Consider the following 25,228-nt stretch of genomic DNA (forward strand, 5'->3'; position numbering starts at 1 on the left):
CAATGCCGCCAACAATTCCCGTCGAAGACGACAAACCTCTGGCGGGACCCCGAATGCACCATTATTAGAAAACGAGAATGGGGCACGCATGGGAGCAAAGTCCCGACCAGAATCGCATAACAAGATTGTAACAAAACTATAACAAATGCGGTTTCAAATAACAAACGTTGAAATTATTTTGTTCAATAGCATGTTCTTGGAAAACACTTATAACAAAATTATAACATATATATAAATAAATAAAAAAATAAACAAAACTTGTTATAATTCACAAAACGAAATATTATTGTGACAAAATATCTATGAAATTTGTTAGATTTTGTGCATAATCTCTTACTTTTGAAACAAAAGTCATAACATGTTGTCTCTGCAGTAAATAACATTACTTGTTATACCTAAGCAACATACATGCCATATAAGAGTTACGGCAACGCAAGTCTTGGTTGTATAGAAGTTATTTTGACGTTATTCTAACATAATGATAAAATTACGTCAAATTTACTTTTATACAACCAAAATTTGCGCTGCCGTAACACGTATATGACATGTGTGTTGCTTGGGTAATTTTGTTATTTTGGATCTTGTTATTATATTGTTGAAAATTAATTTTTTTTTTTTTTGCAATTTTGTTACTCCCATATGGTCGGGGTGCATTCCAGGTTCCAAAGCTGGCAGGGAACCCGCATTTGTCGACACGTTAGAGAAACGGGTACGCGCGGGTACTACTTATCGACACAGTAGGTACCAAACAGCAACAGGTGCTTTGTAAAGCACTTCTTCATTCTACACCAGCAGCAGCAGAAGAGGAAGAAGAAGAAGCCACTACTGGCACTACTGTTGTTGAACTTTGTGTAGTTTGAATTGGCACACTTGACACACACCCAGGCCCCACATTGTGAGTTGGTTGTTTGCGCGATGCTTTGTTCACTCGATGAAGCTAATCAGAATAAGAGTTCATAATGCTCCTCTGAAGAATGAGCGTTGTGCAACGTTAGAAATTCATTGTAATGTATGTTTAAGCTTGATAAGTGAAATTCTAAAAGGAATCCCTACTAACGAAAGTAGCTGCATAACAGCTTATGGAACAAACGCTCTTGGATAAAAGCTCGTTTAAGCAAAAATGTTAGTTGAGATGGCGTTCTACATTTTCAAAACTTAGCTGAAAGCCTGAGTTCTTAAGCATCCACTTACTGTAAGAAATGTGAAACAATAATTTTTTTCAAATGCATTGGAAGAGCGTGTGCTTTTTGGATCTCATGAACTGGGTATAAATTTAGCATGGTCTGAAAATCGCAATAATAAAGCTAACTAATAATATTGATAATCATCAATCTACATTTCCAAATTTCAGTATTTCTTGTAATGCTAAAGTCATTAGCAGTGTTGCCAAATTTTAATTTAAAACTTGTCAAAAAAACAAAATTGAACAATATCTTGAAAAAAATAGTCATTGAAACCCCAAAAATAGTGTTTCCATTGCGAGGGATGAAAATGAGACAAAGCACATACGTTCACATTGGTTGTTATTTGATGTTCAAAAAAGCTGTCGAATATAAGGAGTTTTCTTGTGTAATTCATAAGTTATTGAAGAATATTATTATTTACAATTCATTTATTTACGAATTTAAGTTAATTTATATTAAGCTGTATATATTTGAAAACTGACCTCTTTCATTTCTTGCAAGGTGGTAAAGTTGTAGCAAAAATCTAGATAAATTGAAGTTCATGGTTTCTAAGTTTTCTTCTACCAAAGTATTATGCAGAATTTTTTGAAATTTCCCCATGAATTATTCAAAATTTTCAGCATATTTTATGACAGAAACGATTTCAGTAATTCTCAAATGGTTCCCTATTATCTATCGAAATTTCATTTCGAAAACCAATAGAAATTTCTGGTGGAAATTCTGAAAATAATTATAAGAGAAAATGCCAAGGGGTAATTGAATCTAACGAAATTCCAGGTCATGGCCATTGAATGAAAGTTTTATTAACCATCAAACGAGCAATCGGAAACGGAATATTATTAGAAAAATATTCCAAAAACTGACACCAGCTCCAGCTTGCATCGTACATTATATAGTGAAGAGAATTTGATCAAATTTAACAAAATTATTAAAAAGATGTTACTAGGGAGACCACTCCTACTGAGTTCTGTTTGTAATGCTTGGTCGTCTTGATGGCAGCGTAGAAAGCTATCCGGTCAATATTTCAGCGGCATCGGTTCGTCATCATTATTACAGTTGTTTTTTTTTATGAACTCCTGTTCATTTATACAATCTGCGTTGGCGTACAGATTTAAGCTAATCGGTGCCATATAGGGTATGACCACCCTTCTTCAGTCTATGCTCCCATTTTCATCCTATTCCAAAAACAGACGATTTAAGCAGCAATTGCTTCCGTTTTTTGTTATGATACATGGCTCACTCCTAACAGAAAAAAAATATAAAAAGCGCTTATTAACTTTGTTTTCGATGGGATAAAAATGAGAGCACTATCTGGCATCCCTGATTGGAGAGCGCATTCATATTATTATTACTTAATAAAACATGATTAAATAAATACAATATTTTCAAATCATCACGTGACAAATTTTTAAAAACTTACTCATTTAAGGTGGTGACTTGATTTAAATTTAATTTCAATAAAGGTTGCATGGATCGCAGCATCCTGACCTGACAACCAATGTACACGTATAATAACATTTATAATCATGCATTTATCCGTGAAAGTTTTCTCGTCAATGATTCAGAAAAGTGCTTAACGTGCTCAAAAGTGAAAGCGATATACATACATTGACGGGACACTAACGACGCTATACGACATGAAGTATTATCTTATGCGATTTACGACGTACATTATTGCGATCCAATGTAGTATCCAACGTGTCCTAATATTAAAAAAAACTCTTGTAACCTTAGCGTCTGCCAAGGGTTCGACGCATTACCCGTGTCTACACCGAAGCTCCATCAGTGCAGGAGATAGAAACAGCCATCCGTAGCATGGAATCGAACAGGGCCCCAGGGCACATTGTTGCGGATGGCCCAAGAACGTGATCGAAATTGTTTTGACCATGAAAACATGATTTTTGATCTTTGGTGTCTTCGGCAAAGTTTTTCTATAAAATAAGCCCTAATTTATGGAAACATCAGTTTTGGGATTAATCCCCCTAAAAGTGAGAAACGATTTCTATCTTTTTTATTTGTAAGCTAAAAAAATATGTTTGTTGAGAGAAGTTGTAGACAATTTAACTAGAAATAACTTTGCCGATCTTACAAAATTTCGATCTTTCGATTTGTATGTACATTTGAGGCGGTTTGTATGAAGCACCCCTAAAAATCATTTTTCACAATTTCCAAATGTTCTAGCAAATGTTTCGCCTTATTAAAACGCGTAACTTTCTCGAAGAAAGTATATATCTATCTCTCACATTTATCATGTTATTGAAAATTTTACTTTAAAAAATGCTTATGTTTGACATGCCCATTTGTAAACTTTCGCACGTTTTCGCAGACCAGGATTTCCTCATTTGAAAATATGGAACGAGTTTTATTTATTGCAAATATAGCCAGTTTTAGCCTGATTTCGCCTGTATATTACAATTCACATACTAGAAATGACTATCATTATACAATGTGTCATTGTAAAATGATCAACATATCAAAAAATGTACTTTCCCACATGAACACGCAAAACCGTTTTTAAAGAATCACTTGGAACTGCATCACATGACTTTCCCATAAAATTAAAGTTTTTTTTTCAGATAAACAGTGGTTCTCAAAGTAGTACGATAAGTTTCTTCCACAAAATAAACGATATTGTTAAATGCTCTTGATAATCCTCATAAAATTTTTCGTGTTCATGTACACTTTGCAGAAATGTTAATTTTCAGAATGTTGAAATAACAGCATCTAATGATTCGATTAAAATTGGTTTTCAACAAAAAAAACTATTTAAAATTCTGAAATTATACCAACTATTAAAAAAAATATTTGCGGTTTTTCGGGCCCGTATGAAGTTGATCATCAATATTAACTTCTTTTCCCGATCAGCCTAGATAGCTGTGTAGTGTCGGTAGCGGTTGGTTCAACTGGTTAAGAATAGCACTACGGACCGCCTGTTCCAGTGGTAGAAGTCCACTAATCAGGTGACCCCTAATTCATGGTGTTATGCGGCTTTACGCTTACCGTGCCTAGGAATGAATGGTTAGGGGGGTCTTATAAAAACCTAATCGCAAACGGAGCCTGTGGAGTGCCAGGGCACCCTCCACAGTATTTTGCCCTTACTGCGCTTACCGGAGCAATAGTGCGGTGGACCTTGTGTTTCTCTGAGACAATCAGCTGCCCTTCTTCAATCTCATACTTAGGCTGAATAAGGGCGATGTTATTAATTAGTTTAAATTTTCACCTATATGGTTTCGCATTATGCGTTTTACACAATGTATTCTGTGCATCCTCGCCTTTGGCGCACTCAAATCGATACCGATCTGGCTTTATTGTTGCTGTTCTTTTTTGTGCTGTGATTGTTAAGAGTTTAATCTTGCCTAGTTTGGGTAGTGGCTACGGTTAGGATAGCTCAGACCAATCTTCAGCACAAAAGAACAGCAACGATCAATCTTTGTAGACTTATACAAAATGATACAGCCCAAGTGACGTTAGTCCAAGAACCTTACTTTCGTAAGGGGAATTTCTATCTAGAAAACCTTGTGAATCCGGTGTTTGCTACTTTCAGTAAAAATGAAATGGCAAACCCACGTGTTATGCCTCGAGCATGTGTGCTTGTCAACAACGCAATCGTTGCTATACTCATCTCTGCACTAACTACTAGAGATGTATGTGCTATCACAATCGATGTATCTGTTGGAAACCTCAACAGGAAATACGTCTATTGTTCGGTTTATTTACCGCATGATGAACCATCCCCTACGGATGCTTTCAAGCAAGTCATTGCATACTGCACTTCAAAAGGCCTTCCGCTTATTGTTGGTAGTGATGCTAATGCTCACCATATAATCTGGGGCAGCTCAGACATTAATTTGAGAGGCTCCAGTTTGATGGAATACTTAAGTAGTACAGATCTTGGATTACTTAACATAGGCAACCGCCCAACCTTCATGGTATCTGCTAGAAAGGAAGTGTTAGACATAACGCTTTGCTCTAGCAGAATTAGTCACGAGCTGACCAATTGGCATGTGTCAGATGAAGAATCTTTATCTGACCATCGCTACATCTTGTTTGAACATGTGAATGTTACTTCGCAAACTTTGCGTTTCAGGAACCCCCGGTCAACCAACTGGGATCTCTTTACCGATTTGGTTGCAGCCAAATTTCATGGATACTCACCATCCATTGACAATCCAAGTGATTTAGATGATGCCGTTGATACTACAACGGCCTTCATCATGGAAGCTTTTGAAGAAGCTTGCTCTCTGCGGTCTGTGAAGACCACAAGAGGAACCCCTTGGTGGAACTTTGATCTGGCAAAGCTCAGGAAACAATGTAGAAAGAGTTGGAACAGACGACGTTCTGCTGGATCGGAGGCTTACAGGTCGGCTCCCAAGGCCTACCAGAAAGCTCTTCGGTCTGCTGAACGATCCGGCTGGAAAAACCTTTGTACAAATGTTTCCAGTCTGAGTGAAGCCAGTCGGTTGAACTAAATCCTTGCAAAATCTAAGGATTTTCAAGTGAACGAACTTCGTTTGCCAAATGGTGATTTCACTTCCTCTGATGAGGAAGTTTTGGAATGTTTATTCAGTACACACTTCCCCGGATGTGTGGATATTACATCTTCGAATTAACCTGATGTCTTTTCTTGTAGTTATGATTCTTTAGCTTCGGCTCGGAGTATCATAACTTTAGAATCGATTGAATGGGCACTTAATAGCTTTGCTCCTTTCAAATCTCCTGGGGCAGATGGGATTTATCCTATTTTGCTTCAGAAGGGATTCGATCATTTCAAATATATTTTGAAACAACTACTTGTTTGCAGTTTTGCTACAGGGTATATTCCCAAATCCTGGCGGGATATTACTGTAAAGTTTATTCCGAAAGTGGGTCGTGCGTCGTATGAAGAAGCAAAGAGCTTCAGACCTATAAGTTTGACCTCTTTTCTTCTGAAATGCTTAGAACGCATTGTGGATCATCACATCCGTGATGTTCATCTGGCCAACGTGCCTCTTCATGTGAACCAACATGCCTACCAATCTGGTAAGTCCACTGTGACTCTTTTACACAAGGTTGTTTACGATATCGAGAAAGCATTCGCTCAAAAGCAGTCTTGTCTGGGTGTTTTCTTAGATATCGAGGGTGCCTTTGACAACGTGCCTTTCAATGCCATATTGGAAGCCGCATATCTCCAATGATTTCCAATTGGATTCACCAAATGCTCAAAAACCGACATCTCTTCTCGACATTGCGTCAAGCGGCGATTAGGAAATTGAGTGTTTGTGGATGCCCTCAAGGGGGAGTCTTATCACCACTTTTGTGGAATCTCGTAGCAGATACGCTATTGAGGTAACTCAATAATAGCGGTTTTCCTACTTATGGTTTTGCCGACGACTACCTAACATTGTTAGTCGGTATGTGTATCAGCACCCTTTTCGACCCGATGCAAAACGATCTTCAGGTAGTTGAGGGTTGGTGTCGCCAATATGGCCTTTCGGTAAATCCGCGTAAAACATCTGTTGCTCGTTTCACGGAAAAGCGAAACCGTAATGGTGTTCGATTTTTACGTCTCTTTTATTCTGAAATCAATGTGACTGAACAGGTAAAGTACGTTGGAGTCATTCTTGATTCCAAGCTTTCCTGGACACCTCATGTTGAGTTCAGAATCAAGAAAGCTTGTATGGCCTTCGGGCAATGCCGGCGAACCTTTTGTACAACTTGGGGTCTAAAACCAAGGTATATCAGATGGATTTACACAACTGTTGTTCGTCCAATATTGGCCTATGGATGTCTTGTGTGGTGGCAGAAGGGCGAAGTGAGAACGGTCCAATCAAAGTTAGGCCATCTCCAAAGGATGTGCCTAATGGCGATGTCTGGAGCGTTCTCTTCAACTCCCACGGCAGCGCTCGAAGTTCTCTTTGACGTTGCCCCACTACACATTCATCTCAAACAAGAAGCACTTCCTTGCACTTACCGCCTATGGGTTCTCGGTTTACTAGAGGAAACTCCTGTGAACCGCAGTTCAACACACACCTCGTTGTTTTGGTGAATTGGGACAAAGTTGTCCTTGCTCCAAGTGATCTTACAATTGCTTGTAATTTTCCACATAGGACATTTTCCACGAAATTCCCTTCCCGGGAAGAGTGGACATCTGGTTATCTGGAGAGAAGTATTTCAGACGGCATCGTATGTTACACTGATGGCTCCCTTCTCGAAGGTCGAGCAGGTGCTGGTGTTTATTCTCGTGAGCTAAGGCTGCATCAGTCTTATTCACTTGGTAGACACTGCACCGTTTTTCAGGCCGAAATCTTTGCTCTTGTGTGTGGAGTGCAATCAGCACTTCAGCAGCATGTAATGGGCAAAGTAATATACTTCTGTTCAGATAGCCAGGCTGCTATTTAAAGCACTTGCTTCGGCCAACTCCAGGTCGAAGATAGTTATCGCTTGTCGAACTCAAATCGAGGACCCGAATTCAGCAAACGCTGTTCACCTTGTATGGGTAGTCTGGCCATTCTTCCATCGCTGGAAATGAATTGACTGATGAGTTAGCTCGCACTGGAGCATCACATGACTTCATTGGCCCTGAGCCAGCTATTCCGGTATCCAAAAAAGTCTTGCGGGATTTATTTCGAAGTGTCAAAAGATTTATCTCGGAGTTTCTCCCGAGACTTCTCTTGTTTGTTCTTCGGTGTTGGTCCTGGGATATCCTTCAGATTTTTTTCTGAATTCACCCTGGAATATCACTTCTACTCTTCTGGATTTCATTCCGGAGAGGCTTCTGGGATTTGTGCAGGAGCTATTGCTGATATTTCTCTATTTCTCATGAAGTTCTTCTGTGATTTCTTTCAGAGCTTTTCCTATGCTTTTCCTCGTAATTGCTTACCGGATTTCTTGCAGTGATTCACTGGGATTTGTTTCACCGATTTTCTAGAGATTACTCCAAGAGCTTTTCTCGGAACCCCTACCAGAAATTGTCCCGCGATTCTGAATGCTCCTTGTGGGAAGTTCGATAGTTGCTCTCGAATTTCTTGCAGGGATTTTTTTCGAAATGTTTCCTAGAATAAGGCCATTACAAATATTTATTTCACTGTTTGTCCCACCATGCTTTGGCTGGTTGATGGGGGGGGGGATTTAATCTGAAAAATATTAAAAACTCATCGGATTTGTTGAAGAATTTTCAGCTATTTTGATAAATATTTTTTTATCTGCCCCCTCAAAATGCAAAATCGAGCCAACATTTTTTGAGGGTGGCGGAGTAGACAAAAGGCCAAAATGAAATTTGTTTCAACCTAACTTAAGGAATTCAGCTGAAATGTGATATTTTTTTCATAGCAAGCATGAGCATAGATGACCGTACAATTCGTAGTTGCTACTCCGTGATTGACCAGAACAATCGAAATTGCACAAGGAACCAACAAACGGAGCTTGGGAGTAACTACCGCTCTCAATGTGCACAGTTCGAGAATTCCAGACTTTATTAGTCAATAACGGCGCCGGCCACGTCCTTACGGTCATCGAGGAAGGAAAGGAATGTTAGTGTGACGTACGTTGCTACTAGAGACCGAGATCACCTCATCTTCTCCACGACTGTCACGGGAAGGAGTTTTTGTTAGTGGGGAGGGGAGAGTCACATGATTTGGATTCACTTTGGTAAGTGATTTGTTTCATGCAACCTTTACTTGAGTCAAAACATTTATTCATTTTGACTAAAATATTACAAATGTCGACACCGAAGATGACGAACCATTCAAATTTGTGTGTAAATGCGAAAAATAAAAGAAAAATATTTATTATCAACTGAATGTGAATTGAAAACTAGCGCCGACACATGACGTGACGAACTTTTCAATATTACTTAGATAAATACACAAAAACCAGAGCAGAATTTTATACATCCTTTAGCATTAATTTTTATGATAAAATGGAAAGAGCTCACCAATAAACATCCTTCGAAGTGTCCAGTGCGTATGTGCTGCAGCATCTTTCACTAACTGGCCTCTTCTCTGAAATCGCACTGAACCGCTACAATCATACACGGGTACGACGATGTGCACATTCAAATTGACGACGACGACGACGACGCGGCCGACCCGAATGAAAAAAAGCGGCCTCTTCACTTCGCCACCAAAATCACACTAAACCGTCCCGTACGAAGATGCGCACAGTCAAATCGGCGACGACGACGACGCGGCCGGCCCGAATGAAAAAAAAGCGGCTTTTTCACTTTGCTTCAAAATCACACTCTGTGATATTTTTTTCATAGCAAGACCGGTAAAAAGTGGTGCTTTGCTTATATTCATTCCATCAGGGCTACAAGTAAGCACCTACGTACTGTGCATAGATGAAAGTTGATACCGTCTGATGGATCACTCAACTCCACAATGTTGTTGCATTTCGAACCGCTTCTCCCAACGACGAAAAAACGAAAACGATTATTCGACAGCAAATTGACTGATTAGCCATAAATAATAGTCGCTAGGTTGGTTCATTCGCCCAATAAATCATCGGCGGATGGTTTAGGCGAAAAGTTAGCGGTAAAACTGTTGCTCATACGAAGCGCTTGGACACGCAGGACCCGAAAGATGCGGGAATGGAGCACGAGGGACCCAAGTTTAAATAGCCGGAAATTCTCACACAGATAGAGCAAATCGATGCAGCTGATGGTGGTTGGTGCTCATGGTCCCAAATTCACACCATTGCCATCAAGAGTCCAATAAGGTGCGGAGCACCCAAAGCAGTGCCCACGAAAAGGTTTACTCTTGTGGTGAGCATAAATTTATGTGAGTGCTACTCCAGTCAGCTCCATTGTTTTGTTTTGCTTCCGTGGCGGGCTGCCTGCCTGGGGTCGAACGGCGAATTTGCGTTCTTTTTCTTCTTCTGCGGGCGACCCAGATCCGGAGCTTGCCATTTATTTCCTTCTGATGTCGGTCGGTCGTCGGTGCGGTGGATCAGTTCGGTAGCCAGAATGTGAGTGGAGGGGTAGGAAAGTAGAAGATTCCGCCGCTTGGGTCTATGAGTTGAGTGGGGAACATACATAAATGCATTGGAACATTATTGTGGTGGAAGCCGAGAAGAGGTGCGAATGAATAATGTTTCAATAAATGAGCGAGGGGCTCACGTGATTAGGACCCGCGCAGTAATAAGCACTGTTAGGTACGAAGTTGATGATGATAGTGAGTGAGTCAGAAACGTGGGGAAAAAAAGGTGATAACCAAGAGCCGGGCGCCGTAGATTTATAATTACAGAGACGAAGGCGGATTTGCGGATGCCTTTCAAGGTTTTTAGCTGGCCGTTTTGCTATTAACGGCTTTGCGGTAGGTTGAGTGGATGAGTAATGGGCGTTTGGTAAAATAGGTTGCTAAAATAATTAGGTTAAGAGCTCAGGTTTAATCGATTTTTGCAATTTTTGAGTGATTACTGAAGAGTTTTAAACATTTCAACTAAGGTAGATAGTTTGTCTTTTCTGAGAAGAGTGTCAAATAACTGTAAATCGCGTAAAACATTTTCTCTGAGTACATATAATTAGTGTAGTTTTAAGAACTTAGCATGTTGTAGTATGAGCGTGCACTTGCAAATGCCATTGTAAATTTCACTGCTATATACAATAACGTTACCCATTCATCCTTACATACATAGCCACATGCCGGCATTTTTATTTTATTTTATAGGTCCTAGCATCAATTTAATAAGCTTCAGAATCTTCGCCATCCCACCGCACTCACATCCCTGTTTGCTTTTCGCATCGAACAACTCACTCCTGCCAAGAAAGCTTTTGAAACTGATTATGAGCCACTTGTTAATCTCTGCGTCGAACAACTCCCTTTTCAGGGTGTCTACTACCTGGAAAAATCTGGAACACCGGGAATCCTCAGGGAATATCGTGAATACTCAGGAAAATTTTGCACCGATGAATAAAATGTAGCTAATTTTATTACTTGTAGATCTGCTCAGAAATAGAGTCCACAGAGTTTACTTCATCACGGGGCTGAATAAAAAAGTTTTTTTTATGTAGTGTTGTGTATCCATCCATCTAGAAAATCAGCTGCAACGATTTTTTTCAGAAATTCTATCTGGGTTTCTTTTTGTAATTTCTTCGGAAATACCTCTTGAAATTCCTCCCAGGGTTCCTTCCGCATTTGTTTACGCCTTCTGTCTTGGTATTCCTTTTGTGGATTCCTTCCGGAGATTCTTCCGGATTCCTACCAGCATTTTTCCAAGATTCGAATATTTCTTTCCGTGATTCTTCCTTGAGAATCTTCCAGAATTCCGGAATTCCGATTGATTTCTTCTGGAATTTTTACGGGGATCATACAGAATTTCTCTAGAAAATTTCCCAGAGTTCCCGTGGGTTTCTACCACGATTAATCTCGAGACCTCTACAAGTTTTTCTCAGGATATACCGCAGATCTTGTAGGGGTATTTCTGTTAGAGTTTCTCTCGGGATTCCTCTTAAAGGAGTTATTCCTGGGATTTCTACTAAAACTCCTCCAACGGCTTTAAGGAGTTTTTCACAAATTTTCTACAGAACTTTCTTCCAGGACTGCTCCCGACGACTCACCTGTGATTTTTTCAATAGCTTTCTTCTAGAGTTTCTCCTTGGATTTCTACAGAAGTTTCAACTGGTATATTTCCCAAAGATTCTCGCGGGATTTCTTTTGAGATTTCTTTTGGACCTTCTGAGAGAAACATTCCTCATTTTTTCAGAATTTATCATGGACTTTCTCCTAAGATGTTTTAGAAAGTTTTCTGGGATTGCTGCAGGGTTTGTGCTGGTATTTCTGATGGAGTTCGTCCCGTGATTTTTTTCGGATATTTGCCAAAGCTTTTCTTTGTAGTTGATTATCTAATTTCTTGCAGTGATCAACCTGAGATTATTTTCTTATAGATATTCTTATAAATTTTCTCGGGATTATTCCCAGAGCTCTTCCCGGAATCTCTACCAGAGCCTCGTGATTCTGGATGCTCCTCTTTGGGATTGCCTTACAAATTGCTCCTCGAAATTTCTTGTAAGAGATTTCTTGTAAAAAAAAACCGGAGAAATGTCTGAATGAATCCCGGTCAAATTTGGCGAAAATGTCCACACAGACTTATTGGAGAAATATCGAGAGGCACTACGAAAGAAATCGTGAGAGAAACTGGGACATCTCGGGAAAAAAGTTCTGGGGCGAATCCCATGACAAAATATTAAGAAAATTTAAGGAGGAACTCTGAAAACCTCTAAAAGCAATCTCGGGAGAAACTACGTGCGAAATCACGCAAGGTAATCCACGAGAAACATCTGAAAGCTGTCCTGGAAGAACATCTGCAAACACCCCCAGAGAAACTCTTGAAAAACTATCCCGAAACCTCTAACCCAGGTAACACACTTGTCACAGAAGAGTCACGGCGGCGCAAGTTTTTGTTGCGCATAAGTCACTGTGACTTACTTCTAACAAATAAACACTAACTTGCTAGAAGTAAGTCACAGTGACTTTTGCGCAACAAAAACCTGCGCCGCCGTGACTCTTCTGTGACAAGTGTGTTACTTGGGAAGAGAAAGGTGTAAAAAATTAGTATAAGTTTAAATTAACAAAAAAAAAGTTAAAAATACTAAGAGAAAGTTTTGGAAGAACTTTGGAAAATTTTCGGAAAAATCTCCGGGAGAAATCCAGCGAGAAACTCTGGAAGAAAGCCCGGAGGTACATACTCTAGCAGAGACTCCGAGAAAACCTCGAAAAAACTGAAATCGTGAAAAAAATTCCGAAGGAGCTATTTATGGAAGCAAATACGTTAAAAACCTCTGAATGTACTTGGGAAAACTGGAGAAAGCCAGAAAAGAAAAATCTGATAATTTAAGGGAAAAACTCTGCGAGAAACTGGAAATGAATTTAAAGGAGCAATTCTGGAAGGATTTGAAGAAACAATCACAGGTAAAAGTTGGAAATCTCAACATTACTTTGTACACCACCAGAGTACAAACATTCAAGTTCAAATTTAAAACTGTAATTTAACTGAATTTAACGATCGTATAGTCTGTGGAATTACTGTTTAAACTCCTGAAAGTTTTTCCTGATTTTTTGGAGTATATGGATGTCATTGTTGGTGGAAATGTCAAAACAATTTCTTGAAATTTACCCCAAAAGAACTTTGGGAAAAGTTTAGAAATATTCCTCAATCGATTTTTGCATTATATTCGAAAGAGTTTTGTTAAACAGTTCTCAAAAGAATTCAGCGATTTGGTGGAATTGCTTAGATAATAAATCTTGCGCATTTTTCCTTAAAATTTTCAACGTAGGTTTTAGGCACTTATATAGGCAGAATATTTCTGTATAGTTTTTAAAAGCATAGAAATTTTATAAAATTTGGAAATTTTTGATATATTAACATTTAAAATTTCCCCCTGGAAAAACCTAAAAAACTCGGGGAATTTCATTTTGTCTTATGAGTAGACACCCTGCTTTTGACAAGGAACCTTCCGAATCTAGCCACGCTCACGCCACTGTTAAGTGGTAAAATCAGAGCTAATTACTCAAGGATCCTGAATTTCAGCGCCCCCTATACTGGATTCTCGGCATGGTTTCAATTATGCACCTTATGCATATAATTTGGATGACTTGATGATAGTACTTTGGTAAAAGATTGAAAACCCCATCCAAGGAAAAACGTCAGAGATTCCATCAGGGGTTCTTTCGACATTTACCGAAGTTTTTCTGCAATGCGAAAAGAAAATTCTTGTAGAAATTCCACCAGGGTTTCTTTTAGGAATTCTACCAGAAATTTTCCTTGGTGTTCCTTCCTAAGTGTCACAAGAAATTACTCAAAATAATCTTCTTGAAGCCAGTTCACGAGTTTCTACAGCAGGCCCGTGCACAGAAAAGGCGGCAAGGGAGGGGTTTTTCATAATTCAGACAAAAGGCGGAGGGGCCTCTAGTATATGGAGCATCGGCAATGGGAGGGGTCTAACCCCCTAAACCCCTCCCTTGTGCACGGGTTTGTTCTACAGGTATTCTTCCAGAGATTCTTTTAAAACACAGTTTCATGCAGGAATTTGTCCATAGATTTCCGCAGGAGTTACTTTGAAGATTTCTTCAGAAATTCTTGCAGGAATTTTTCAAGGAATTCCTTCAAAACATCAGATTTTTCCCAGATTTTTTTCAGAAACTATTGTTGGAACTCCTTTAGAGATTCCTACACGTATTCATTATTATAATTCTCCAGGGATACCTTCAAGAGTTCTTGCAGAAATTATCCTTGGGATTTCTACAACAAATCCTCTAGAAGTCGTCCAGGGATTGTTTCATAATTTCCACACAGGATATATCGAGACATTTCTTCTGACTCTTCAAGAATATCTTCCGAGATTCTCTCATGAACTCCTTCAGAAATTACTCCACAATGTTTGGCATCCCTCCAGATTTTTTTTTTTTTTGATTTTCTTTATAAATACCTACTGAAGGTTCTACACTTCTTTTAGGTATTCATTTGGAGATTCCTTCAAACAATTTGAAGAAATGTCTTCAATGATTCCTTCCAGAATTTCTCCAGTATTTTGTTTTCTAAAATTTCTGCAAGGTTTGCTTAAGAAATTCTTTCAAGCATTACTTCAGATATTGTTCTAGGATTTTCCTCTACTAAATTTTGTAGATTTTTTTACAACAAATTCCTCTACAAATTTCTCCAGAGGTATCCCCAGGAGTTTTTCTAGAGATTCCTTCAGGAAATCCTCCAAAGATTCCTTGAGATATTTATTTAGGGTTTCTTACAAGAATTCTTTCATTGCCTTTGTTTGTAATTTCTACATGAATTCCTGCTGAATGCTCTTCTAGAATCCTTCTGAAATACCTCTTGGGTTTCCATCGGAAGTTCTTCAAAGGTGTCTTTATGAAATCAGGATTTTTTTCTCGAAATTGACATTTTTTTTACAGAATTCCTCCAAAGGTGTCTCAAAGATTTCTTGAAAAAATGATCCAAATTGTTTCAGGGAATCCCTTCACAAAATGTTAAAGAATTTCCTCTAGGAATCTCTAGAGTTATATCCAGGGAGTCCAGCCTTCAGAAAATTGTGCAGGTAATCCTCCAGAAATTTATTAAGGGATTCATTAAACAACTTGTTGTGTAATTTCTATTAGATCCCAAAGAAACCCCTAAAGGAATCTATGAAATAGTCCCAGGAAATCTTTGTGATGGAATCACAGGAGCAGTTTAAAAATGGATCCTTGTAGCATTTTCTGTTGGAGTCCCTGGAGGTATTTTTCGAAGGAATTATTGAAGTAATCCATAGAATTCATGGAAGAACTGGAATTGATTCCTCTTCAGAATTCGTGAGTAAAATCCTTAGAAAACTCTGGGTAAATACATATAGGAATACATGGCAGAACTCCTTAAAAATGTAAATAAAAAGAAACAAAAAAAAAACGAAATACAAAAATTGAGCTCTTTTGAGGAAAGGGAGGTAATGCCATGGTCCCGAGATAAACTTACCCCAAGGGTTAAACAAGCGTTGTGACACATAGAAATTATATGTAAAAATAAAAGGAAAACTAAATTGAAAAAAAAATAATTGGTTGGATGTGGTCCTGAGATAAAAAAAAATATAAAAAAATAGAGAAAACAATAAGGTCGTTACAAATATTTATTTCCCTTTTTGTCCCACCACACTTTGGTTAGTCGAGGGGGTGATTAAAATAATGAAAATAACTCTCCCTTAGCAAGGGAAGTAAAATCATGGGAACTAGCCCTAGGGCGAAAAAAATCGTTATTACAGATAAAAAAATCTAAAAGGAATAAAATTAAAAAAAAAACATCTAAAAACATTTGTTGTACAATTGGAAACGATTTCTATTCTTGTATGTTTATATCTAACATAAAAGTATTTCTAAAACAAAATAAAGAAACCTTGTTGAGCTCAACATCCTCAAGCTTGTCAAGCTGGCTCACAGACTTAGTGGGAGAATGGCGGTAGTTAATTGAAAAATAAGCAATGAGGACAAACACAAGCCACCGTAATGTTTCATTTAGCATAATCCGAGTTTTTTTTTCCTTTTAGTCCGCAGAACAGAGATGCTTAACGAACTCCTGCTGTGCTGACTGAATCATTCTAGATTTGCACTGGATCTGAAATGGGATCATAAGGGTTTGAACTAAAAGAAGCATTCAATGGTAAACATTTCGCTGACTGGAGGGAAATTGAATCTACATAATTGATGATGCCATTTCAGATCAATTATTGAAAAGAAACCAAAAGTATTGCATATCGTTTTGAATTATGCTCCACTGAATTATTAAACTCTCAAATGTTTTATTGTGACTATTTTGACAAAAAAATACTTCAAAATTGCTATGCATCTATTAGAAAACATACATTCATCTGGTAAGAGTACCCAGCTTCAAATTTATTTACTTGAAGAGCAATTCAACTGAACTTCGGTTCAACTCTAATCCGAGAGAAGTGCTATTTTTGGAACCGTCACACCATAACGAAAAAAGAGTATCCTCCAACCGGAAACGAGACCTCCAAAGAGTCGAACGGCGACGACGGCAGGACCACAAAGCGAAGCACTCCCGACTGAAGGCAACGAAAACAAATTTCGCCTCGTTTCGCATCCTAAAAGCTGCAAACTCCGGGAACCGCCGGAGTAGTGACTCGACGACGACGACGACAACGACGCGCTCCTCTAATAAATAACATTAGCATACATATTCACCATATTTACAGGGGACATGACTCGCAGGGCACGAGAGAGACTGAGTGACTGACTCGTACTCTGGAGGGGGCGACGACGTCTATTTCCGTGACAATGTTTATTTTCATTTTTCCGCTGTTTCCATCACTGGCGTGGCACAGACTGATGCAATGGCGGCAATCGTGACGGTGAGGTTGATAAACAGGAGCTTGTGACTGGAATTTGGCAATCCCAGTTCTTTCCCGGGCTAAATAAAGGGGAGAAAGTTTTGGGGATGTGGTCCGATGTCGGTTGGAATGATTGCCAGTTGGATTAAAAAAATGAAATAAAATAAAATAAAACAAAAGGAAAATATAAAAATAAATAACCTAGAAGAAGGGAGGAGAACGTGCCTCTAGAGCCGACCTACTGATACCTGAACCTAGAAGAATAAAATAAAATAATATAAAATGTATAATAAAAATTGGACAAAATCAAATAAAAATAATATAACAAAAAATAAAACCAAATAGGATAGAAAAAATATTGATTGATTGATTTGTCTTTATTAAAAAGACTTTCAGCCCTTGGCTGGTTCGTCTCTAACATAGAAAAAAAAAATAGAAAATGAAATGAAATAAAATTAATTAAACAAAATATAGTACAGTTTCGTACCAAGTTTGGCAACACTCGTTTTTGGTAACATTTTTTTCATAGATCTTGGGAACACATATTTCTGACAAAAAATATTTACAGATAAATCATCTGTAATTTACATAATTTACCCTTACTTTATAAAAAAAACACAGAAATCATTATGTTTTCCAAAAACGACAATTCATGACGTAATTTATGAACGTCACTTAAGAGGAGCATTTTATAAGTTGTGGATAGACCATATTTATAATATAAGGCAACATAACGCATAAAATTAAAAAAAAATACCAATTTTGACAACACCCCATTTTGACATAGAATTTTACAACTCGTCTACAATTTATCAAGCAATTCCGACTCATTCTCAAGTCAATTTGCGATTTTCTTTAAACATACTCACTTCTCACAAATTTCCCACATGGAGGAGAACGTGCCTCTGGAGCCGACCTACTAATACTTCTCACTCTTGCTTTTCTCGATTCACTCTCGACTCATTTTCATCCTGACTCCATCTTGAATCACTAGATTTTCGTCTTATTCCTAACTCATTCTCTACCTACACTTACAGCTCACTCTCAAGACATTAATGGATCACTATCATATTAACGATAGATTCAAGTCAAGATATCAAGTCTGTAGTGACAGGTCATTATAATATCATTGTTACCACAAGTGGCTGTTAACTCACATTCACGTAACTTTTTCTTGTAATTCGCTGTTAGCTCACTCTCAAGTCATGGTTAGCCCATGATCAAGTCAGTGTTAGTTCACTCTCAAGGCAGTAGCCCTAGGTATTCCCTCACTATAAAATCACTCTTAGCTCACTCTCTGTTAGTGTGAAGAATTAGCCTAAGTTAAAATTCAGGAATAAAAAAAGTACTGTCACTTTTAGCTCACTCTCAAGTCACTGCTAGCTCACATTCAAATCAGTGTTATCTCACTTCCAAATAACTGTTGCCTCACTTCCAATTTACTATCAAGTCATTCTCAAGTCACTATAAACGCACTCTCATGTCAGCTTTAGCTCACTCTCAAGTCAGTATTACCTCACTCTCAAGTAACAGTTAGCTCACATCCAAAACACTGTTATCTCACCCTCAAGTCAGTGTAATTTTACTCTCAAGTCAATATTACCTCACTCTCCTCAAGTCACTGTAAGCTTACTTTCAAATTCTTATTAGCTCACTCTTGTTGACCCATTCTCAAGACAGTTGGTCTCACTCTCATGTAAGTGTCAACAAACTCTCATGTCACAGTGGGTCAATCACCGCTAGCTCACTCCAAAGCCAGTTTTGTCCCACTTTCAAGTCAGTTTTATCTTATTCTCAAGTCACTGTTGGCTCACTCCCAACATAAGACATGTTAAGCTCTTTTCTCAAGCTATTCATACTCAACTCACTTTGAATTTTCTTGAAGTCAAGTTGGCTCTGAGTTGACTCACTTCAACTCATTCATGAATCACTATCAAGCCTTTAAAAAAAATCTGGGAACTCCGTAGTTATCAGGAATATTCTAAATAAAATTAATAAAAAAATCAAGCATATGCCATCAGGAATACGGAAATATCTTATTGATTATTTTTATATATTTATAACTTACATTCGTAAAAGGAACACTGGAAGATTTGTCCCAGTGTGACAAAGCGTGACTAAATTCTGATCGACTGAGATGACCCTGGAGGCACCAGACAGGCAAAACAATGACACTTTCTCTGTAAATATTATGAATTCAAACAAACTGAACTGGCACTGTTCCAGCATCGAAACTATAAGCGCGGCAATGGCAAATGATATAAATTATTCGATGCTTGACAACAACAACAACAACAACAACAAGTTGTTTGAATAAATCTGGGCGACTGTAATTATAGATTGATGTTTGTTTAACTGGCGCAAATGGAGCCGACAATTTGGAGTGGGAAATATTTTATAGGGCTGCTGATTCGCGTTCGGAAGGATGTTAAAGCATTCGGTAAACAGAGACGTAGTTCTGTCAAGCTTCCAAACAAAAACTGAGATGCAATTGCGACAAATTTCAATAAAAATTGAAACAAAACGAGACGACATTGTGATTCAGTTGTGAACTATATTAATTTAAGACAAAATTGAGACCGCATTGATAAGAATTGAAAATGAGTCATTTTTGTGATAAAAGTTAGATAATATATTAAAAAAAGGAAAAAATATATCAAATTTAAAAAAAAATGTGATAAGTTTGAGATGGAAATGTGAGAAATTTTAGAAAAAAATAAGTAAAATTGCAATAAAATAGAGATAAAATGAAAAAATTGACAGAAGAAAAAAATAAAAAAAAAACTTAAAACTAAATTGAAAAAAAATTTAAATAAAATAGTGACAGAATTAAAAATAATTAAAATATTTTAATAATAATTTAAATAAAATTGATATACCATTTGAAGAGAATTGAGATCAAATTGATCTTCAGGGGAACTGACATATTTTTGGCCATTTTGTTTTCTTTATCAATGGGGTGTTTTTTTGAAACCTGCTGAACTCGAAATGAGGTTCTTTGAAGCCTGTTGGCCTCAAATCGTTCCCAACCAAGCTGAAATATAACACCATGTTTCAGGCAATTTGACCGACAAACACCCTTAATAACGAAGAGGACAAACCAGCCGATAATACCCAAAGCCACCCTATATAGAAAAAGATGGGTCATATTTTTGATATAACTGAGGTAGAATTTAGACAAAATCTAGATTAAATTAAGGCCAAAACAACATTTTTTCTTAAAGGGAGTAAAATTTTAAAATTTACGCAAAATTGAAAAAAATAATGCAAAACTGAAACAACATTGATATAAAGTTATGATAATCACGAAATTACGAGCTTCACATACTTGAGATAATATAGAGACCGGATTGATATCAAATGGCAATAATACTGTGAAAATTATGAAATTGTTAGAAAATTCTGATGAAAAATAAGTGAATTTGAGACGAAATGGTTAAAAAATAAATAAACGGAAAATTGAACAGTTAATTCAAAAAGTAGCACATTTGTTTTTAAATTATGATAAAATTTAAACATTTAACTTATGGCAAATTTTGGGTAAATGGAGACACAGTTGGAACATAATTTAGACAAAAACAAAATAAACAAATAAATAAAGGCAAATTAAGTGTGGGTTCGATTCCCGCTCCAGTCAGTGAAAACTATTCGTCAAACGGAAAATTCTCCACTGGACCACTGGGTGTTTCGTGTGCTGTCCGTTGTCTCATGTTAGTTATCGTTCAGTCTGTACAACCTCTGGTTGAAGACGGTGTAGTATGTTTTTAAAAGTATTTCAGAATACTAACAATACAACTGGTAAAACAGCAGAAAAAAAGGAAAAGAAGTTAAAAAACAAAATTGAGAATAAATTAAAAAAAAAAAACAGTGGCAACTGTGGTAAACATTTTAAATTTAATTCTAACAAAATTGAGATAAAATTGTGACTAGTTCTAAACAAATTGAGACAAAGTGAGACACAATTGGACATATCGAAACATAAGAAAATTAGACAAATGTTTAATCAAACTCAGATTAAATGGATGCAAAATTCAGACCAAAATGGCAAAAGTGAGCCGAGCTTGAAGTATAAATAACATCATGAAAAAGAGGTAAATAGGATTTTTATTTCAATTTTTTAAGGCAAATGATTAAATATAATTCGTGCGTTCTTTCTTGCATAAACTTGTAACAGGTTTGAATTAAAATTGAGACCAAACTGTTAAAAGAGAAGAAAAAAAAAAGAAATAAAAATAAACAAAAAAACTGAAACAAAATTGACATCAAATTAAAATGAGATACCGTGACCGGCCCTAATTCTGCGCAGTCCCTAATTCGGCGCACTTTCTCGAATATACCACAAAATCACGGACGCTAGTTCAATATTAGCTTCAAATATATTTTTTGAATATTGCTTCAATAGTAATGAAAAAGTTTGTGAAGAAAAAATTTTCAAATCAACGATCATTATTTTGTAAAAAAATAAAATGATGTTGCAAGTACTATAAATTGCCTGAAATCTGTGTCCGTTAGCGAAACTGCTAAAAAGTTGCTTCATGAGCCGAAGCCTTTTGCGACATAAATAATGAAGAGAATGTCTGCTTTTCCATGCGCATCCTGTACTGCTGTTTTCGAGGAATCAGAATCGGCAAAAAAACAATTGAGTTTTCTTCTTCTTTTTTCAATCTTCTTGTTCTTCTTAGGTGCGCAGAATTAGGAACCGGTATTAAATGGTGGTCCTAATTCTGCGCAGACATTTCAACACTAAGTTTTGAACATATAATTAATAAACAAACATCATATAAATGCCACCATAGTTATAACTAGGATATTCTATGTTTCTAGCAATCCGGTGATTGTAATTACGGCTCAACAAGTTAGTTTATGAACTTTGAAGGCTAATTTACGATTTTTGAATTTTTGATCTGATAGTTCGACCGGACTAACCACTTGTTTTAAACATTTGCTATCAACCTCGGGGGAAATTTTATGGATTCATACAAGCATTCGTCAAATGCGATATATGATGTGAGTTTACATGGAATTTTCTTAAACAGTGGAAACCCTGGAGTTACACAAGAAAGAAGTCTCAGTTTGCAAACAAAGATTGTGCCACCTTGTCATGGCGAAAAAGTTTATACTACCTTTACAAATGAAAGTAATTTTTACTAAAATGTGCGTATGCGAATAACTAAAAAGCTTTACGTAGTAGTATTCGATAATGCTACAAAATCCTTTTGTGTATTATGATTAAAATTGCCTTTGCTTAGTAATCAAAGTAGGTAGTATCAATGTTGAGGACATGCAAAGTTCCAATATGGTCGTAATGTCGTATAAAAGTTGAAAATGAAAAATTCAATTGAATTTCATCTATGAATCATGTTCTCATTACAATATGTAATCTTTTTAGAGTTTTTCCCATGTGCGCAGAATTAGGAACATTAGTGCGCAGAATAAGGAACATTTCAAAAAAGGGTGCGCAGAATTAGGAACAGAGACACACTTTAGAATTTTTATAATTTTACATATAAATTGAGTGTTTTGTATAAGAATTATATTTTTCTCTCATTTACAAAGCTAATAACTATGTGCAGTCAAAAATTGAGCCAAATCGGTTCGATTTGGAATTTGTTATAGCTGATTGAAATTGAAAAAGTCTTAGATGCGCAGAATATGGGCCCTCCACGGTAATTTGAATTTGATATTTGAAATTGAATGATGACTGTCATAAAACTATGCCAAAGTTAAGATAAATCGAGATACAGTTTCGACAAAATTAAGATTAAACTGGTCAAAAACAATCAAATATAGATAAATAGACATTTTTTCGGGGCTATCAAGATCAAATCAAGTTTAAAATGGTAACATAAAAAACTCAAATGGAATTTGACACTGGTTTTCGACTGGTAGATATTGATACTCGGAGTTTTCGGATATCCAGTCTTGCGAATTAAAACGGTAGTTTGTTAACTGCCCGACGTTTCTGCTGTGTTCGGCAGCTTTCTTCTAGTGCTCAGTGGTGAAAACTTTAAAAAATAGTAAAATTCCTAAAACCACCCACAGCTGAAGGCCAACAGACGTTTCCAACACACAACTATATTTTACACAGATTTACGCTAAAAGTGTACGACAAGCCAACACACGATATATGTACGCATACGCAAACGCTAGACCTGAGGACCTATCCATAAACTACGTTGACTCTTAGGAGGGGAGGGGGGATTTAGCCAAAGTTGAGGCAACATTTAGTTGCAGAGCGGACCACATGTGAGCACATGTCTATCACGCCGAGGACCTGGGATCGAATCACACTCCTGAAAAATCTGTAAGCTGTGGGTTCTTCCTTCGGAATGGAAGGAACTCAAGCCGTGGATCCCGAGTGAAACTGAACAACGCTTGGGCCAAAAATCTCGTTAATAAAGATAAAACTAGGATACGATTATACAAGGTTAAAAATTAGTAAAATGTTAAAATAGAAAAAAAGCAATAAATTAAATTCTTGATCTTGTACCGACGTTTCGAACCCTCCAAGAAAAATAACCTCTTTCAATGAGTGTTATCAGTTTTGTGCCATTTAATTCCACCCCATATTCCTTATCCTTTGACAGATTCGTGTATTTCGACTACCACTTGTAATCTTCCTCAGCGTCAATTTTCAAAGAAATTAGGATTTTTATTTCACTTTTTTTAAGATAACCAATGAAGTAATACAGGGAAACAGAAACAGCGTTCGTTTATCCCTTATTGGCATAAAATGGTGACAAGTATTTGATAAAAGTGAACTCAAGCGTGTAGAAAGGAAAAAAAGAAGAAAATTAAACAATATTGATATCTAATTAATATAAAATAATGGCACTTCTGAAATTGAACGATGACTGTCAACATTGGTGAATTTATGGTAAATCGAGATACGGTTTTTTCTAAAATTGAGATCAAACTAATCTAAAATGAAAAACATAGTTTTGATTCAATCAAGATCAAATGCAGACAAAATTGCGATGGAATGGAGTCCAAAATGATAACTTTACAAAAACAAATAATTTAGATACTTTTCAGTCAAGATATAAAATAATAAAAAAAACAGCTTTAGTTAAAAATTAAAAATGTATGAATAAAAATTTAAAATATTGACAAACCTATATGATGTGGGTTCTTCCTTCGGCATGGAAGGAATTTAAGCCGTGGAACCCGAGATGAACAAGCCTTGGGGCAAAAATCTCGTTAATAAAAATAAAAATAGTATATAATTTAGACAAAGTTGAGAATTGGTAAAATTTTAGAAAAAATATCAAAATGTCAATATCAAAATCTGGGAAATTGAGTTAACATTCAAGCATTAAAGAGGTAAAATTGAGAAAAATTGTACTGCAATCCACCTCTACGCCTCTGTTATAGCCCCCAGCAGTACATCAACTTGAAAAACTACACTTTGTAGTGCTCTCAAACATCATCCCGTTGGCGTTCGTTGGTTGGTGAGCCCTAGCTAAGCTTACAAGGCGGGGCAGCCAGCAACGATAACATAGTGATGTTCGAGCTGTTAAATTTTCAATTTTCCATTTACACCCTCTACATCTGCTGCTGTCTCCCATCCACCCTCACTGGAAACCATTCGCCAGCGAGCGTCCCATCATTCGGAGCGGCACAAAACTCGCCTCATAAATAATTATTTTCCACATTACTGATTCATTGCTTTCCGTTTTATTTACAGATGTGAGCGCGGATCCCCCCGAGCAGAACAGAGGGCACCATCACCTAAAGCCACCGTCATCGCCGGTCGGTGGATACCAAAATTGACTCCAGTCAGACGACGCTCTCGAAAATCTGGATGACGGGGGCTGACTGACTATTTGGTTATGGGGCTGTTTTCGGTAGCCTCAGAGGGTGGTAAAACCATTAGCTATCAGGTGTCACGTAATGACTCAAAACGACGCCATATGATCCCGGGTACTAAATTCGGGGGAGGGGGGGGGGGGGGTGATGGTTTCTTGGGTGAGAAAGCTGTGCCTTACAGGCAACGGTCGGTTACAGATTTGAAAGGCATCTGTGTCGAAGAACATTTGCGATGGAGGATAACTTGAGGAGAATAAGAAATAATACACAATTTAATTTTTGCCAAAAAAAGAGAATTTTTCAAAATTTTCATAAAGCAGCAAATATGCACTTTTTCTTAAATTTTTTTTTAAATTTCTTTCAAGTAATCTAGCTGTAAGTTTCTTCAAATGAATCTAGAGATTTCACAGAAATTCTCATTTTTACTAAA

General features: G+C 37.1%; 1 protein-coding gene across 6 annotated transcripts in view; it reads left to right on the forward strand.

The window, feature by feature from the left end:
- LOC109416537 (nyctalopin) overlaps positions 1-25,228 on the forward strand; it is a 705,340-nt gene that overhangs the window by 108,087 nt on the left and 572,025 nt on the right. The window lies entirely within an intron of this gene.

The sequence above is a fragment of the Aedes albopictus genome, chromosome 2 (genome assembly GCF_035046485.1).
Source record: "Aedes albopictus strain Foshan chromosome 2, AalbF5, whole genome shotgun sequence".
Lineage (NCBI taxonomy): Eukaryota > Metazoa > Arthropoda > Insecta > Diptera > Culicidae > Aedes > Aedes albopictus.